We start from the raw sequence: 19,222 nt of genomic DNA, 5'->3' as shown, positions 1-19,222 counted from the left end.
CAATCTCCCTTTTGCCTTCCCTCTTAGTCACTGTGCTCACAGAAGCAGGATTGTGGATCAGTTTAAAGTAGGTCCTATATCTCTGACAACATCGGTACACAAGGCAGTGAACAAAGGTTTCAGCACACTGGCCTTCATCAGTTCGGAAATTGAGTATAGATGTTGGTAATTTATGTTGTAGGTATACAGGACATTGATGAGGCTGCACCTGGAATATTGTGATCAGTTTTGGTCCCCTTGGTGTTCTGACTTCTGACTTCTTCAACTCTGGGTTTGTGTCGAAATTGATGGGATACTTTGTCCAACTCAGCATGTTTAAACAGGGATTCATTTGAAACTTTTCAGAAGATTATCACAACAATATTTAAGTATTCAAAGTTACTTGGACTCTATTTTAAACTTACATCAGGACAAGCAGTCAGAGACACATACAGCATGGAAATAGACCCTTCGGTCCAACTTGTCCATGCTGACCTGATATCCTAAACTAATCTAGTCCCATTTGACAACACCTGACCCAAATCCTGTGGCAGCACATTTAATATAAGTATCACCCTCTGCATGAACAAGTTGTCCCTTTAATATATTTCGCCTCTCACCCTAAACCTATGCCCTCTAGTTCTGGACTCCCCCATCCCAGGATGTGCAAACTTTTCCCAGTGTCTATTACGCTTGTCCATGCCCCTCATGCTTTTGTAACCTCTATTAAGTCATTCCTCTGCCTCTGATGGTCCAGTGAAAACAGTCCCAGTCTATTCAGCCTCTCCCTGTAGCTCAAACCCTCCAACCCCCAGCAACATTCCTGTAAATCGTTTCTCATGGAGAAGTCAACGTCTCAGTCCTGAAGAAGGGTTAATACCCAAAACGCTGACTCCTCCACATCCTGGTGCTGCCTGGCTTGCTGTATTCTCCCAGCCTCCTGCTTGCCTCCTTCGGGTTGCAATATGTCGTGGCTCAGTGTTTACCACTGCAGGCTCACCGTGCCGGGGACTCAGGTTTGATTCCAGCCTTGGGTGGCTGACTGTGAGGAGTTTGCACATTTTCCCAGTGTCTGCGTGGGTTTTCAATGGATGATCCTGTTTTCTTCCATAGTCCAAAGATGTTCAGGTCATGTGGATTGGTCATGCTTAATTGCCCATAGAGTTAGGTATATTAGTCAGAGGGAAATGGGACTGGATGGGTTACTCTTCGGAGGGTCGATGTGGACTTGTTGGGACAAATGGCCTGTTTCCACACTGTAACTAATCTCATCTGCACTACTTTTGTCACTAACGAATGGCAGAGTCGACTCGACGGGTCGAATGGCCTAACTTCTGCTCCGATGGTCTTGCGGTCTTAGGTTTCTCTGGATCATTTCATTTGGCAATGTGCAGTCCCTGGCTCAATGAGCAGCAGTTTCCAATGAAAGCAAAGCTCATATGATGGTTGAACTCCTCCAAAGTGGAAACAGGTCCTTCATCCCAACACATCTGCACAGATTCTCCGAAGAGTAACCCACTCAGATCCATTTTCCCACCCTCCATAAATTGCACACAGACCCCCAAGGGTAGAAGTATTCCTGGGTTCCTGGTGCCATGAGTCAGCAGTGCTCACCCTGAGCCACCATGAGGTTGTGGTTGTGGGGGGTGGGGGAGGCAATTGCAGTCCAGCAGAAAACAACAACAGCCCACCTACTCTCCCACTGCACCCACTGTCAGAACTGACAGGAGGTTCAGTCCTCGGATGTGACTAAAGGCAGCGTCACTGGTGGGATCTGATTGCTGGGAGCGCTGGTGCCCCCGCTGATGCTTCCGCAAGTTGCAGGAAAACATGAACCTCTTCCCACACTCGGGCCAGCTGAAGGGCCTCTCCCCCGTGTGGACACACTGGTGCTTCAGCAGGGAGGAGGAATTGCTGAGGATTTCCAGCATTCAGGGCAGCAGAACGGCCTCACCCCTCCACCCCCCAGCCCCCCATGTGGACCAGCTGGTGCTTCAGCAGTGTGGAGGAGTGGGTAAAGCCCTTCCCACACTCGGGCAGGAGAAAGGCTTCTCCCCGGTGTGGACGGACTGGTGCATCAGCAGGGCTGAGGAATTGCTGAAGGCTTTCCTGCACTCAGGCAACTGAACGACCTCTCCCCCATGTGGACCCACCAATGGGCCAGCAGGTCAGAAGAAAGAGCAAAGCCCTTCCTGCACTCGGGGCAGAAGAACGGCTTCTCCTCAATATGGACCCACTGGTGTCTCAGCAGGTGGGAAGAACTGCTGAAGGCCATCTCGCACTTGGGGCCGGAGAACAGCCTTCCCTGGTGTGGACCAACTGGTGCGTCAGCAGGACAGAGGAATCACTGAAGGCCTTCCCACACTCAGGGCAGCAGAAGGGCGTCTTCATCTCTGTGGACCCAGTGGTGCTTCAGAACCCTCTCAAATTTCACAATATCCTTCTGATAGGAGGGAGACCAGAACTGCACACAATATTCCAAAAGTGGTCTAAAAAATGTCCTGTACAGCCACAACATAACTTCCCAACTCCAATACTCAGTCAGAGGATTGCGAAAGCTTTCAAAACCCACAAAAAACAAACAGGAAAGAATGGAGGGATAAACCGAATTTTTGAGAGTCAGCTTGGAAGCATCAATGAGAAACCGGTGGACTGCGCTTATTGGGGAACCGTTCTCCTTAAATACACTATATACGTATTTCTCTTGTGCTCTTCGTAGTTTCTCTGTGCTGCAGTGTTTAGTGGCTCGTTGAAATAATGTCCGAATGCAGCTTCGTTTGTGGGTGTTGGGATGATTGCTTCTGTGGTTAAGTATTTGTTTTGTGTGTGTTGTTTTTCTGTAGATGCTAGTTTGAAGCTCCCCATTGACTGTTCGCTCTACTGTGACATCGAGGAATGGCACTTTGTTGTTGTTCTCCTCCCCCTCAAACCAGGAGCCTCCCCCTCTTAGACCATAGTCTCACGACTTAGAACACCAATATAGAGACTTGTCAAAGGCCTCCACTGAGGACTAAAACCCCAAGTCGAAGATTCACTCCACTCCATTTACTCCATCCAAGAATTCATGAACAGCAAAGACACTGAGATAGAAGAGAATGGAATAATGTTGTCCTTTGACGGAAACCATTAACATCAACGTGACCAAAGAAAACTGAAGACACTACTCGAAGAACCAAAGTCACAAACACCAAACAGCACCAACTTCATCAGCAAAGATAACACTGTCAAGCTCGTGGAGCTGTGCTTTACCACCCAGTTCATATTCAGTAACAAGCCCTCCAAACAAATCAACGAAATACCCATGATACCACCAGCAGCATCAGGATTCCTAGCAGAAGCAATAATGCAGAGACTCGAACAAATAGCCCTTCCAACGATCCAACCCAGACTTTGAGTCCGGTACAGTGATGACACATTTGCCATCAAAAAATGAAACGAATTCGAGAAAACCTACAACACCATCAACAATATCCTTACTGGCATAAAATTCACAAAAGAGGAGAACAACAACAAAGTGCCATTTCTAGATGTCACAGTACAGCGAACAGTCAATGGTAAATTCAAAACAGCGTCTACCGGAAAACAACACACACGAACCAAGAACTTAACTACAGAAGGAATCATCCCTACACATACAAACAAATCTGCATCAGGACACCATTTCAACGAGCCACGACACACTGCAGCAACCAGGAACGACGAAGATCAATAAAAAGACTGTACAGAGCTTTTACGAAGAACGGGTAGCCGATAAACCCCCTGAAAATAGCTTCCCTGACCGGGAATCGAACCCGGGCCGCGGCGGTGAGAGCGCCGAATCGTAACCACTAGACCATCAGGGAGAGGTGCAGCGAGCTTGATAGCTCTACTGAAAATTTCTTCCCTGCCCGGAAATCGAATCCGGGCCGTGGTCGGTCGAAGGCTTTCACCTGTGTATCCAACAATGTCATTTCTTGTATCCATTGCACCTGATGCGGTCTCCTCTACAATGGGGAGACTGGAGACTCCTCGCAGAGTCAAGTCACAGCGCTTGAGGGAAAATCTCCAGGACACGCGCACCAATCAACCCCATCGCCCTATGGCCCAACATTTCAAACCCCCTCCCACTCTGCCGAGGACATGCAGGTCCTGGGCCTCCTCCATCGCCGCTCCCTCCCCACTCGATGCCTGGAGGATGAACGTCTCATCTTCCGCTTGGGGTAAATTCAACCCCAGGCCATCAATGTGGACTTCATCAGTTTCCTCATTTCCCCTCCCCCCACCTTAATTCAATTCCAACCTACCAGCTCAGCGCTGTCCTCATAAGCTCGCCTACCTGTCAATCTCCCTTCCCACCTATCCGCTCCACCCTCCTCTCTGATCTGTCACCTTCATCCCCACCCCCATTCACTTATTGTACTTTTTGCTACCTTCGGCCCAGCAACACCCCACCCCCCAATTTATCTCTCCACCCTGGACGGGTCCTGCCTCTATTCTTGATGAAGGGCTTTTGCCCGAAACGTCGATTTTCCTGCTCCTCGGAAGCTGTCTGACCTGCTGTACTTTTCCAGCACCACTCTGATCTAAACTCTGGTTTCCAGCATCTGCAGTCCTCACTTTTGCCGACCCAATAAACCCAGTGTGCCAATTTCACATCAACAAACTGACACAAGCAGACACAACGTCTGCAGAAACCCTAGCCACATTACTTTACATTAAAGACTTCTGCGAAATGATGTCCAGACAACTCAACCCTCTCAGCATCATGGTAGCCCACAAATTTACCAACACACTTAAACAGCGGCTCATGAACCTGAAATACCCTATACAAACAACCAGAAAAGTTTGTTATTTACAAAATACCATACAAGGAAATATATACATGAACTCTGCCACACAGGTCTCTGCGATGAGATAAGGAAGATTTTTTTCAGCCAAAACGAATCGGCACTGACTGGACAGCCATTTAAAATCAACGCTGTCTGCCCAGGATGGAAGACCCGAAGGGATGTGCAGTTTTCTTATTTCCTGAAGACGTACAAAGCTGAGACTGGGTTTTGGTGCTTGTTCCCTTTCCACTCCCAATAGCCACAGTGGTTAGGGCGGTGTGTTGGGAAAGTGAAATGTGCCCGTGAGCAGTGTGTCGGGTATTTCAGCTTTCCCTCCTCCGACAGCGCTGTGACTTGACTCTGATGTTCTCAGGGACATTTACTGACACGAGACAGTGAAAAGATTCTCATTCCTGCAGAATTGGAATTGTACCCACACGCCGGTTTCAGGACAATGAGAAAGATTAATTGGGATGTGTGAAGAAGCTGTGAGCTGCATTTGAAACAAGTAGGTGGAGTCAAATACGTCATCCATTGCCCCCATGTTCCTGAGTGTACCGAACGCCACCATGCTCTGACGTTAACAAAGATGCGCAGCAATGGGAATATTCACAAGGTGAACAACCAAAGATAATCACCGTCACTGATTCCCCTCCACAGTCCCAACTTTGTGAAGCAGTATCTTTCACTGGCAAAGGAAACACCCTTGTCCTCAGGTGCCTGTTTCATTTCGATCACGATTTCAAGCCCCTCACTGTTCTAGTCTTTTTTTCAAACACTTGGCTCATAGCCTCAAAAGAAGCTCTGCGGGTATCTGCTTGTTCCATCCTGACAGACAGTGGGTTGCAGATTCTCACCGTTACCAATGTGAATGAAATATTTCCCAACTGCACTGATTTTAATCTTAAATAAGAAACCGGGGAAAAGTCTCTCTTTCTTTTTGACAACATTTCGCAACTGTAGTCGGCAAGGGTCACACCTGCGTGGGGAAACCGCAATGGATTTCATGTCCATCGCATTCACCACTCGGCCCACGAATACAGAACCACACTGACAGCTTCATTTCGCAGGTCTCTCTGCTTGTGGAGCTTAGAAAGAATAAATCACTGCTGAGTTTGTTTGAATCCAAACACTTCACAGGTTTCGATAGGGTTAAATATTTGCACATGGCGAATCTAGGTGTTGCATCCCGAAAGATGATATGGACTTTCAGTTAAAACAAAAACTGAAATTGAAGGAGCAACTCAGCAGGTCAGGCAGCATCTGTGGAAAGAGAAGAAGAGACAAGATTTCACAACTTCTTCTGAAATTTGCCTTCTCCCGCAGGTACTACCAAACCTGCTGAGTTTCTCCAGCAGGTTCTCTTTCTGTCTCGGATTCTCAGTATCCGCAGTCCTTGACGTTGGACATTGAATCAGTTCAGAAACCCCTTTGTATGGAAAACATTTTCCTGACCGCATTAAAAACACGCAACTTTGCAGCTTAGAAAGCGGTAGGAGTGAAATCACCTTGGGTGGTTTCAAAACACCAACCTTGCAGTTAATAGCCAAGCGCGCTGACAAAATGGGCCACAACGACAGGCATTTGGGTGGCCTCCACAATCCTTTCGAGGAAGCTAGTACTGAATTAATACATAATTCAGTCCCCCCCCCCCCCCCCACATCAGTTTTATTTTTCCAATAATAAAGTCTGGGACATACATTGTTGGAGACATAGGGACAGTCTGATCCCACTCTCTGCAGGCACATCCATGTCACTAGGAACTAGCTCTCCTACACTGGGGCCATCGCCTTCGACCTTTTCAGTGTTTTGCCTGCTCCCGAGCTTTCTCATTGGCCCGGAGCCGAGAAGAGGTTTGAATGCCTGATGTGCAGGAACTGTAATTTCGCTCAGAATCACAAAATTTCAAAACTTTCAACGTTCAGACTTTAACGACGTCCTCACTAAAATAATTTGCGAAAACCTGTAAGAAATTCTTCCAAACTTACCTGAATCATTTCGGTTTGGAGGATCTTGATCTTAAATTAGAACGAGGCTGTTGAATGTGGAGATGTGTTCCCCACGTTAACTGAAAGTGGTTGGCCAATGCTTCCCGATACAGGGCTGCCTGACTCACCGGGCGGTCTCTTTCCGAAACTGTTCCCGGCGCTTCCGGCCGCACAATGAAGTCATAAGGCAAGCTCCCGGCGATGGCCTGCAGCTGTTGTGACTCAATAATGATGCTGGCCCCGGAACATGAATACAAATCAGTTCATGGGACATGTGGTACTGAATCATTCAACGGAACGTTCTTCAAACTTCAGGGATTGATATGTGGGAGAAGGTAAATGGGCAGGTGTTACACCTCTGGTCCACTCTTTCTTCACTTTCATCATCTCCCATAGTCCCAATAGTCCCAAGGCATCCATCTCCCATTGTCCCAAGGCACTTTCCCCTGTAACCGCCAAATGTGTAACACTTACCCATTTACCTGCTCCCTGTTGAATAACCAAGGGCTCAAACATAGCTGCCAGATGAAGCAGCACTCTACCTGCACTTTTGCCACAACCTAGTCTACTGCATTCGGTGCTCAGTGTCGTTTCCCCAATGTAGCATGAAGCATAAACTGGGTGACTCTTTGCAGAACATTTCGGCTCTGTCCGCAGAAAAGGCCCTGATCTTCCGGATGCCTGCCACTTTAACACATCACCCTGTTCCCTGACCAACATCTCTGTCTCAGGTTTGCAGCAGCGTTCCAGCTCCAGATGGACGAGCCGCATCTCATTTTCCACTTGGAGCCCCTACTGCCCTCCGGTCTTCAATATCGAGTTCCATAACTTTAGGGCCTGAACTCCTCCATGTTCTTGACACCTACCACACACACACACACACACACACGACTCCGTGTTATCACATAGTCTGCTATGACACACTACTTACTGTTCGCCACTAACGGTCTCCATGAACAGTTGTTCACCCTCCCACGCAGATCGTTATTCACTAATATGTCCTTCCTATTGGTCTCTCTCTGAGCTGGCGGCAAACAGAGCAATGTACATTGGAGACTTGCTCAGTGTGAAATACATTCCACATTGCTTCAAGAATTGCATGCATCAAAGAGTTTCCAGAATATTTGCTTGTCATTCTGTCCCCGGAGCACTGATGTTTGTCTCATCCCCAGGGACTGGGCGATCTCCACTGGCGGATAATTAAACCATATTGTTTCTAGCTGCACGTTCTTGTTCAGGGAGGGCAGAGTCCATTCGCTCTTCTGCTGTCTCTCTCTCTCGCTGAAAGCCTTGGGGTGAGAGGTGTCAGTTACATTTATACAGGGATTATGAACAGCTTTGATTGTGAACTTCCTCCAAAGGTCTGCTTTCGGAGAGATAGAAAGATGCTGTGCTGGCGAGAGAGAATGGTTTCTCAGCTGGGTTATGGTCCCAACACGCACCAGTTGTGCCATTCTCCTGCATTGCACGGCAGCTTTTCCAGATAAGTATTCAGCTTTTCATCTGGCGTGTGGCATGCACGTTTGAGAATGACGTCAGAAGAGGTTCCCTGATGTCGTGTCATATGCTGTTGTGGAGACATATCGCCGATGTTGAAAAATAAACTGTCTAAATTCCCACATTTTGTTTTTCGATCTGTGATTTCACTCAGAATCAAAAATGTTCAAAACTCGCAACGTTCAAACGTTAACAAAGTGCTCAAAGGAACAATTAGAGAACATCGAGAAGAAATTCTTCCAAACTTACCTGGGGAATTTCGCTTTGAGGGGTTTTGAACTTTAAGTAGAAGGAAGGGAAGTTTGCCTCGAGGCTGTTTAATGTGGAGATGTGTTCTCCATGTAAACTGGTCGTGGTTGACCATCCCAGTGCTTCCCGATGCAGGGCTGCCCGACCCCCAGGGAGGTTTACTTGTAGCAACTGGAGTGAATCCAGAGAGGGAGCAGACTCTGCAAAGGTGTTCAAATACTTTTTTTCTCTCTTATCGGTATTTTCCTTGTGTATTCCCTCAGCTTGTCACGTATGCAGTTTGCACCCTGGAAAATGATTGCTTCTTTCCTCATGTTCATAATTAAAAGTGTAGTTTCGCATGGAACTGAGCCACATTGAAAGGATTCTCATGTTGAGATATATATGTACACGTATCTAGGTTAAATTAGATTCTCTATAGTGTGGAAACAGGCCCTTTGGACCAGCTCGTCCGCGCCAACTCTGCGAAGGGTAACCCACCATTTCTTTCTGACTTACGCACCGAACACCATGGGCAATTTAGAATGGCCAATTCACCTGACCTGTGGGAGGAAACCGGAGCACCCGGAAGAAACCCACGCAGACACAAGGAGAATGTTCAAACTCCACAAAGACAGTTGTCAGAGGCTGGAGCCCAACCTGAGACCCCGGTGCTGCGAGGCAGCAGCGCTGACCACTAACCCACCGTACTGCCTCAAACGCATTGCTTCATATGGTGTATCTCTGATATTGTTGGCTGTTGTAAAAGTTTCTGTGCAATTATTATTCACGTTCTAATGTAGTAATGGAGTTACGTCCTTTTTCATCATTTGGTTTAATCCGAAGACAGGAAGTAATTTAGCAAGTTTACTGGCTTTTTTTTCTCAAGCAGCCGTCACATTTCATTTTCATATCCTTGATTCAGTTCCATTTCCAGCATCTTTGTAGGCAGTTTATTCCATGTTGTGAAGTTTCTCTCTAAAGACACCTAAGCCTATTTTAATGCATGAGGGTTGTAAGGTTTCTGTGTGCCGGGTAGTGTGTGATCAGCAGGCATCTGGCAATTTACAGGAATTGCCACCTTTGTTATGTTCATTTAACTGTGCTGACAGTGATCACTTTTTTGTGATTTATTTTGCAGGAAGATGTGCAGAAAGAAATCTGAAAGCAAATGATCCATCAACTTCGGACAGAGCCACTTGATTCATTGGGACTTGAATATCAGCAGCCATTCCAATCGAGAAGAAATGTTTGCTTTAGTCTGCTTGAGAGACTTTGGACACTGGTGTGGCAGGAAGAATACTGAGACACCGAGTGAGGGAGATTCAGTGTGCTGACTGTGAAAAGTGCTTCAAACCATTTACTCAGCTTGGGGAATTAAAATCACACCCAGCACGGTGGGAGAGACGATATCCCCGCTCTGTTTTTAATTTCAAACCAAGAGCAACACAAGGAACGCTCCACCCAATGAGGAAACCGTGGAAATGTGGGGACTGTGGGAAAGGATTCCCTTCCCCATCCGTGCTGGCAAACCACAGACGCATTCACAACGGGGTGAGGCCGTTCACCTGCTCAGTGTGCAGGAAGGGGTTCAGTCAGAGAGAAGCCATTCACGTGCCCCATGTGCAGGGGAGAGTTCACTCAGTCAGCTGCACTGCTGACCCACCAGTGGTTCCACACTGGAGAGAGGCCATTCACTTGCTGTAAGTTCCAAAAGGGCTTCACCTGCTCCTCCCACCTGAGGAGGCACCACCGAGTTCACGCGCCAGTGCAAGAGGATTGAAGGAGCGATGGCCGAGTGCTACGATCAACCCCAACACTGGTCGTCTCATGTTCGAATCCCACTGCGGTCGCTGGCAGAATTAGAATTCGGTCCGTAATCTGGACTTCAGAATCTCAGGATGAAACCACTTTTAGGGGGAAAAAACACCATCTGATTCACTCGTCCTTTTCAGTGAAGGAAACTGCCGTTGCGGGAAAGGGTTCACTCAGTCATCCCAGCTGCATGTTTTACCCGGCTGTACCAGGGATCCAGTGACAAACGGACAACTCAGCTGACCAACAAAGAAAGTGGGGTGGGGGAGTGGGTGCACTTTGACCTGGAGGTGTTTTCTTTAAAAACTATTTTTTGTATGCCTTTTTCCTGGGGAAATCTGAAGCTGTAACAAAATAAGGTCGTAGTAAAGGTTACCTGAACTTCCCGCCCGGCTTAGACTCTGTGAGGTCCAACAGGTTTTTGTTTTAAAGCTGCTCATTTCTTTCAGCCTCCAGCACTAATGTCATGTCTCAGAAGGACGAGTACATGAGTAGCTATTATTGTTACAAATTGTATATTTTTTCAGGACTTCAGGTTCATTGTTTCATTGGAATTGCAAAGTTTACTGGCAACAGTGGGAGGTGTGGGCTGTATTCACTTGAAACAAAGTTTTAAAATCTCAGAAACACCAGGGTATATTCTAACAGGTTTATTTGGAAGCACTAGGTTTCGAAGTGCTGCTCCTTCTTCAGGTACCTGTGGTGTAGAATCACAAAACACAGAATATATCGCAAAAAAATTATAGTGTCATTCAACATGAGTGACGTATTGAAGAAATCGAGATTGCTGTTAAATCTTTCATCTTTTAAAATGGGCTGCAGATTTCGGTTCATTAATATGTACATTCCAGAACTTATTTTCAGTCACGTTCTCCAGGAAACTTGATGTTTTATAAAAGGAGGTAACACCTCACATCAAACAACGCATGAAAGCTGTGAGGTGAGAGTCTGTCTGTATCCCAATCTTGAGTCAGACTGGTTCTATTTCCAAATATATAATCCTGCAAATGCAAATTCACCCCAAATGTGTGAGTGCATGCATGAGAGAGAGGGTGTGTATGCGCGTGTGCATGCTGGGTAAAGTGTGTGTGTGATGGAGTGCAATCATGTGCGAAGATGTATGCGTGGGTGTGAGTGGGGGGCGTATTAGTGTGTGTCTGAGAGAGAGCATGTCTATCGGAAAGGCTCTGCACGAGCGTGTGAGTATGTAAGAGTGTGTATGAGAGTGAGAGAGTCAGTGAGAGAGAGAACGTAACGGTGAAGTGGGGTTACCTGTCATGTGACATGAACCCAAGGTCGCGATAGAGGCCATCCTCCTGGTTTCCGAACTTGGCTATCAGCGTTTGGTGGGCCACTAAAAATGATTAAGCAGTTACACAACACACATTGGAGAGGGCAGGGTGGGACTTGTCTTTCGGTTTGCAGAAGGTGGGACGTTCTGGGTGCTGGAAACGAAGGAATACACATACTGGAGGAGCTTCGGCACAGAGAGATGGAGCTGGAAGCCAGGCTGCAGCCACGTTGGGGGATTCACTGTGGAAACAGGCCGTTTGGCTCACCAAGTCCACACTGACCCTCCGAAGAACATACCCCCACTCCCCGACCCACCCGATAACCCCCACAGCTAATCACTGAATTTAGAACGGCCAATCCACTCTAGCCTGCACATCTTTGGAACATGGGAGAAAACCCGAGCACCCAGAGGAAACCGACGTGGACAGGGGGTGGGGGAGGGATAGGAAAGTGCAAAGTCCACACAGTCACTGTGAGGGTGGGATTGAACCCAGGTCCCTGGCGCTGCGAGGAATCCCCTCTCCAGCTCTCGGCAATCGATTGGCTTCTCGCCAATCCTGGTGACACTCCAATCAGATTGAGGAATTCAATTGCTTCCACAGAGTTTCCACGGGGCAGGGGTCGTTGTTACTCGGCAGATTGAACGATCCAATGAAGGGCTCGTCTATAGCGAGAACACTGGTCCACATTTCGCTGAAAAATTAAAGTTCTCTCCGCAATTAGAACCCTTGAGTACTCCCACGCAGGCTGCGTGTATTCACGGGGATTCTCAATGCATGTTGATATTTGAAATCATTTCCTGCAGACAAACATTTCCCCTCCTGGATTCAAACACTGTTGATATTCAGGCCCTGACTAAATTTCTTGTCCATGCCTGAAAAGCAAATCCTCCTCTGCTAATAACTTGAGAAAACAGTTCACTGCTGTCAGTGCAGGGCAGAAAATAGGATGAGAGAATTTTGGTTTGCACAGAACAGCCTTCTCTTTCTTCTACCCGAAATCTCTGTCTCTCAATTCATAAACATTTCAATGTATTCCAACCCAAATTCATCCTTCCATCCTCCTGCCTTTGCCCAGCTCCCCTCTGCTGAAAGTGCTGACACTTTGTTCAGTTTCTCAGCCACATCTCGCCGTACTTAGTATATAGCCCACATCTTTATTTAGTTTTTAAAACAGAAAGGCAGTGGTTTGCTGATGCCAGGATTTGAGGGTGACTGCACTCACACAGTGTTCCAGACTCGTCTCTTGTGTCATTCAGAAAAGTCTGCACAGCACATGTGCAGAGAACGGGATGCTGGGAGGGGGTTGGATGCATTCTCACCTCCCCATCCAATCATCCCCATAGCGTCCCATGTCCATTCCCTCACCGCCTCCCATAGCATCCCCTGTACATTCTCTCTCGAGAGCCTAGACTTCCAGTCCCTTCTCTCTCTCCCACACATGCCACTCTCCCCACCCCGTCCATTCTATCTCTACACCCTCTGCCCTCTGTCAAGTCCCTCATCCACCCTCTGTCCCCATCCATTCCCTTTATCGCTCCACCCTCTGCCTTCCCCAATCCAGTCCCTTCCCTTACACTCATTTTCTCTCACCTCCCACACGCTGCCCCCATCCATTCCTTCTCTCCCCCACCTTCTCCCGCCATTCATTGTTGCTGTCTTTCTCCACCCTCCTCCCCGTCCATTTTCACGCCAACCTTTGCCCCGTCCATTCTGTCCCCACCCACTGCCGCCCGTCCATTCTCTCCCCACCCACTGCTCCCCGTCCAATCTCTCCCCACCCATTGACCCCATCCATTCTCCCCCCACCTACTGCCCCGTGCATTCTCTCCCTACCCACTTCCCCCGTCCATTATCTCCCCACCCACTATCCCCTTCCATTATCTCCCCTCCCATTGATCCCTGTCCATTCTCTCCCCACCCACTGTCCCGTGTCCGTTCTGTCCTGATCCGCTGCTCCCCGTCCAATCTCTCCCCATCCATTGCCCAATGAATTCTCTCTCCACCCATTGCCCCATCCATTCTCTCCCCACCCACTGCCCCGTCCATTCTCTCCCCACCCATTGCACCCGTCCATTCACTCCCCACCCACTGCCCCGTCCTTTCTCTCCCCACCCATTGCCCCGTCCATTCTGTCCCCACCCACTGCCCCGTCCATTCTCTCTCCCCCCACTCTGCAACCAATTTCTTTCACTTCACACTCTGCAACTCCCCATTCTCTCTCTCCTCCCCAATCCTCTTCACCACATTCTCTCTGTCTGCTCCCACCCTGTGTACCCCCATGCATTCTCTACCCCCGATGCTCTGCTCTCATATCGATTTTCTCTCTTTCTCTTTCCCCAGTCTCTGCGCCCCCCGTCCAATCTCACTCTGAGTACCCTACCCCGTCCTTTCTCGTGCCTCGAGCCCTCTTTGATCGCTGTATCAAACCCTTCTAATGATAGACAGAGAGAATGGATGGTGATGGCGACCTGGGGTGGGGGTGGGGAAGGGAAGCGTGAGAAATGGCTGACCTTTAACATTGAGAATAGCTAAAATGATGTATTCAGAAACATCAGTAATGTCTGAAAGCACATTCAAATGTTTAAAAAAAGCTGCAGACATCTTTCTGAAACTTGCATTGAAATCTGTGCAGTTAGGCCACAATTGAGGACAGGCGGTAAACTTGGAATGGCCTATTCCTAGCCTTGCGAAATTGGTTCAGAATATGTAGAAATACAGTCATAGAGTTGCAGAGAACAGAAACAAACCTTTCGGTCCACGCCGACAACATTTCCTAAATTAACCTAGTGATCCATTTGCCAGCATTTGGCCCATATCTCTCTCAGCCCTTCCTATTCATACCTCCATCCAGATGCCTTTTAAATGTTGTAATTCTACCAGCCTCGACCACTGCCTCTGGCAGCTTATTCCAAACACATGCCACGCTCTGCGTGAAAAAGTTACCCCGTTCGGTCCCTTTTAAACCTTTTCCCTCTCAGCCTAAACACCTCTAGTTTTGGACTTCTTCCACCCTGAGGAATAGATATGCAAAAGTTGAGCTGCCAGACAAAATCATTGGGAAAAAATTTCCTGAAAGCATGAAAAACGTGCACATTAGCAGCCAATAAAGCGCGAGGAGCGAGAACAAGAAACGCCCCGCCCCTGGGTGGTCTCGAACCACCAACCTTTCGATTAACAGCCGAACGCGCTGACCAATTGCGCCACAGAGACAGTCCCAGCACCCCTTCCACAGTGTCTTTGAGGAACCTACTATTCAATTCATAATTCAACCCGCCCCGCCCAAAATTACCATTGTCCTCTATCAGTTTTACTTTTCCATAATAAAGCCTTGGACATTCATTATGGAGACATGGGGACAGCCTGATCCCACCATCTGCAGGCACATCCATGTCACGAGGAACGAGCTCTCCTACACCGGGCCATCGCCCTCCGAGCCTTTCAGTGTTTTGCCTCTTCCCTCCTCCAACTGCTTCCTTGAGCACAGAATTCCATTAATTTACCATTAACCACATTGGTCCTTCCCTGAGTTTTCCCATTGGCCCCGAGCCGAGAATGGGTTTGAATTCCTGATGTGCAGAGAATTCTTTCAATGTCTCGGGTCAGTTCATGTCCGGGGAATATCAGAGTCAATCAGCCTCTTAAACAAGGGGACGGTGTCTGGACTGTCTCTGCTCAGTCGGACAGTTCTCCTCTAAGTCCACTTCCCAAAGAGTTTCTAAAGATTCACAAAGCTGGAGACTGGGATTTCTGTTTTACTTCCTGAACATTGTTCACCTGCTAACTGACAATATTTTACCAAAACCTCTTCCCCATTGTAACACATGCATCATGTCCAGGGATGAGGAATTTCCATTTTGTGGAGACATTCCCAAGTTTGGGAATGTTCTCTTTGGAGTAAAGAAGGTTAACTGGAGATTTCCAAGGACTGTTGGCAATGATGGGAGAAGACGTGGTGGGAATGGGCAGGTTAATGATCAGAAGAACCTATTGCCACTGACTAGGGTCAGTTACCAGAGGACAGGGATTGAAGTTCTTCAATGGAAAGCAGCATTTGTGTCGAACAAACACAGAGAATACTGCAGAAAGCCAACGGGTCGAGCAGCATCTGTGGAAAGGTAAACAGAGCCGACGTTTTGAGTGTGCTACGGTTTTTGTTCAGAACTCAGTCTTTTGCCGCTTCCCAAAGTTGGTCCAGGTCTGTGTCTCAATTGACAAACACATGGCAAGTGCAGTGTCGCAATGTGAAGTTATAACCTTTGCTGTTTTAAAAAAAAGCAGTGCATTGTTTAAATGGTGATATATTGGAATGTGGAGAAAGTGAGGCCCAGAGGTGAAAGTCGAAAAATGTGGCACTGGAAAAGCACTGAAATGTGGCACTGGTCAGGTAGCATCTGAGGAGAAGGACAGGGAACGTTTCGGGCTCAAGGCCTTCATCAGAAATGAATATGGATGTACTAAGGGGTCTCAGAGTCCCTCCACACCAGTCAATGCCAGTTGTCGGGCAGATGCAGCAGGCAATGAGCAAGGCAGGTGGTATATTACGAAGAGGAATTGAGTTCAGAAGTGGGGTCATTGAACATATTCAAGGCTAAGTTCATCTGAGTTTTGAACAACAAAGAAGTGGATGCTTATCGGGGGAGGTAAGAAAATGGTTTTAAGACCAGTACAGGTCAGTCACAGAGTCTTACAGCACTGAACAGACCCTTCATCCAACTAGTCCATGCTGAGTATGTTCTCAAACTATACTTGTCGCATCTACCAGTGTTTGGCCCATAAACCTTCGAACCTTTCGTATTCATGTACTTATCCAAATGTCTTTTAAACGTAGTAACTGTTCGTGTATAAAATCATGAGAGGCATAGATAGGATTAATAGACAAAGTCTTTTCCTGGGGTGGGTGAGTCCAGAACGAGAGGGCATGGGTTTCGCGTGAGAGGGGAAAGATACAAAAGAGATCTAAGGGGCAACTTTTTCACGCAGAGGATGGTACGTTTATTGAATGATCTGCCAGAGGGAGTGGTGAAGGCTAGTACGATTGCAACATTTAAAAGGCATTTGGGTAGGTGTATGAATAGGAAGGGTTTGGTGGGATATGGGGCCGTGTGCTGTCAGGTGGGACTAGATTGGGTTGGGATAGTTGGTCGGCATGGACAAGTTGGACCAAACAGTCTGTTTCTGTGCTGTACATCTCTATCTCAATGTTAAACATACTCAGTGACCTGGCCTCCACAGTTTTCTGTGACAATGAATTCCATAGATTCACCACTCTCTGGCTAAAGAAATTTCCCCTAATCTCCATTCTCCCTTTATGCTGAGGCTATGCCCATGGGTATTAATCTCTCCTCCCAATGAAAACATATTCCCAATGTCCACTCTGTCCAGGCCGTTCAATGTTCTGTACGTTTCAGTTAGATCCCCCTTGAATGTGGGCCTGTTAATCAGCATGAACCAAACCCTTCAGGATGAGGACATTCGTGATTCGATTCAATAAAGTGAGAATGGAGGGTGAGAGTGTAGGATGGAGATTTTCAGCTTTTAGGGAATAAGGTAGGAAAGAAAGTTTAATATAAATTATAATTGATCAGATGAGCCGATGGGCTCATCCGATGGATTCGTATACCCCTTGCAAGCAGGGCAGTCACAGAGAAAATAAATCTTTGCTGTTACAAAACCCTGACTTGAGAGTTCAAAAGGACACGAGAGAGAGAGACACCATTTCAGTGCTGAGGCTGTTGAATCCAGTAGAAAGTTAACTCTTAGTGCTTAGCTGGTATGGATTGAATTTAATTGCATTTTGAGAAGCCAATTCTGGTTATGAAATGCAAATTCTGTAAAAGGAAATACTGATAAAGCTTTAACTTACTTCCTGTTTTTACAGACTGTCCCACTGTCAATTCTAACTAATTAGATCATATGTCTTATTTGAATTTGAATCACAAACTTGAAAAGTAGGCATGTTTCATTCGAAGACAATGAATCAGTTTGAATGCAACCTTACGGTAACATCTCAGCCTCAGGTACAGAATGGTTTAGTGCTTAAAATGCAGGAGTCTGCTCCTAGCTTAGAAATTATTCAAGGTCGAATATTGAAGAGATTCTTGCACAATGCGTCGGGAAGCCATTTTATGATTGAACGTTTGCCCTCCTTACGAAGAAGCCGTTTTATAAAAGAACTGTATTTGACATGTGACCTGTGCAAGGTTATCTTGTGAACTCTCCAATTAGCTGAGACTGGTACCTCTGTATGAGAGGAGTTTATCTCACTCGCAGGCGCCTAACTCAGCTGTTTTTCCCACCTGACGAATGGCTTAGGGCCTGTAGGAGTGATTAGTCAAGCTTCAGAAACCTGTCAATTAGCTTTTCTTCCTTATGAATTATTGTCTTTCACTATTATCTGTCTAATTAAGAACATGCAATTTCTTTTTCAAAATTTTGTAAAAAGTAAGCCACTTTGTATCAATACATTGGAGTAGCCTGCTGGGCATTTGAACAGCTGGTAACCTACTCTCCTAGACTATTAGAACCAAGTTAGTTTACCTTATTGGTATCAATGTTATGTTGTCACAGTGATGCTATTAGTGAATAAAGGGGATAACTAAAATTATACTAAACTGTTCATAACAGGTTTTTATTCCAGACTTCCAAACAGTACGATTTCCGGGACGAACCAAGATGGAGGCTTTACAGGTCTGAGTCCACAAGGGATTCCCTGGGCCGTCTCAAATCTCCACTTTAACGTCAGTCCAGGGTAGAAATTCAGAACAAGCAATTCTTTTTGTGCAGAACAATCTTTTCTTTTGTTATTCCACAAAATTGAAAGCACCATCCCAATCTCTCTCCCCCTATCCATTCTCACTCCACTCTAATTTTCCTGAAGGATGCTAATTCAGGATCTTACAGGGCCAAAAAAGAAAAAAAAAAAACATCTCTTTTGAATAACTCTACCTGAAAGTTAACATCTTTCACGACATTGAGATACTGCTCAGTGTGAGCAGATCTGATTTTGGGAAGCAAAGAAAAACTGTATAAATTCAGGATAAACCTGCAATACAGCGTCTTTAGAAACAACCAGACACTGGGTCAAGGCAATGACACCAACACCAGTGAGAAACTAAACATACAGACGTGGCAAACCATCAGTCTTTAATCTTTTAGAATGGGTTGTAGGTATCATTAATATGTAAATCTCAGAACTTCTTACAAATCATATTCTCGAGATAACTTAAGGTTTGTAACAAAAGGTGACATCTCAGCTCGGAAATGCATTTAAGGTATGAGGTCAGAGTCAGTCTGTATCCCAATTTTGAATCTGACAAGTTCTGTTTCCAAAGTGACATTTATAAAATAGTATATGCATGCACTGCCTGCATTGACTACCAGCAGATTGCGCATTTTTTGAACAAAATCAAATTTTTGGATCATAAATTGGCGAGCTGAAAGAAGACAGAGGGTGGTGGCTGATGGGAAATATTCATCCTGGAGTTCAGTTACTAGTGAGGTACCACAAGGATCTGTTTTGGGTCCACTGCTCTTTGTCATTTTCTTTTGTTATGAATGAGGGCATAGAAGGTGGGTTTGCAAATTTACGGATGACACTAAAGTCGGTAGAGTT

General features: G+C 46.6%; 2 non-coding genes across 2 annotated transcripts; both read right to left on the bottom strand.

Annotated features, from left to right (window-relative positions):
* Window positions 1-3,749: 3,749 nt before the first annotated feature.
* trnae-cuc (transfer RNA glutamic acid (anticodon CUC)) lies at window positions 3,750-3,821 on the bottom strand. The gene has a single exon. It is a non-coding gene; the product is annotated as a tRNA-Glu (tRNA).
* Window positions 3,822-14,746: 10,925 nt separating this feature from the next.
* Window positions 14,747-14,820, bottom strand: trnan-guu (transfer RNA asparagine (anticodon GUU)). The gene has a single exon. It is a non-coding gene; the product is annotated as a tRNA-Asn (tRNA).
* Between the last annotated feature and the right edge of the window lie 4,402 nt (window positions 14,821-19,222).

This window comes from Chiloscyllium punctatum, chromosome 36 (assembly GCF_047496795.1).
Source record: "Chiloscyllium punctatum isolate Juve2018m chromosome 36, sChiPun1.3, whole genome shotgun sequence".
NCBI lineage: Eukaryota > Metazoa > Chordata > Chondrichthyes > Orectolobiformes > Hemiscylliidae > Chiloscyllium > Chiloscyllium punctatum.
Note: the sequence above shows the minus strand (reverse complement) of the source record. Positions and strands in the feature narration are given on the sequence as shown.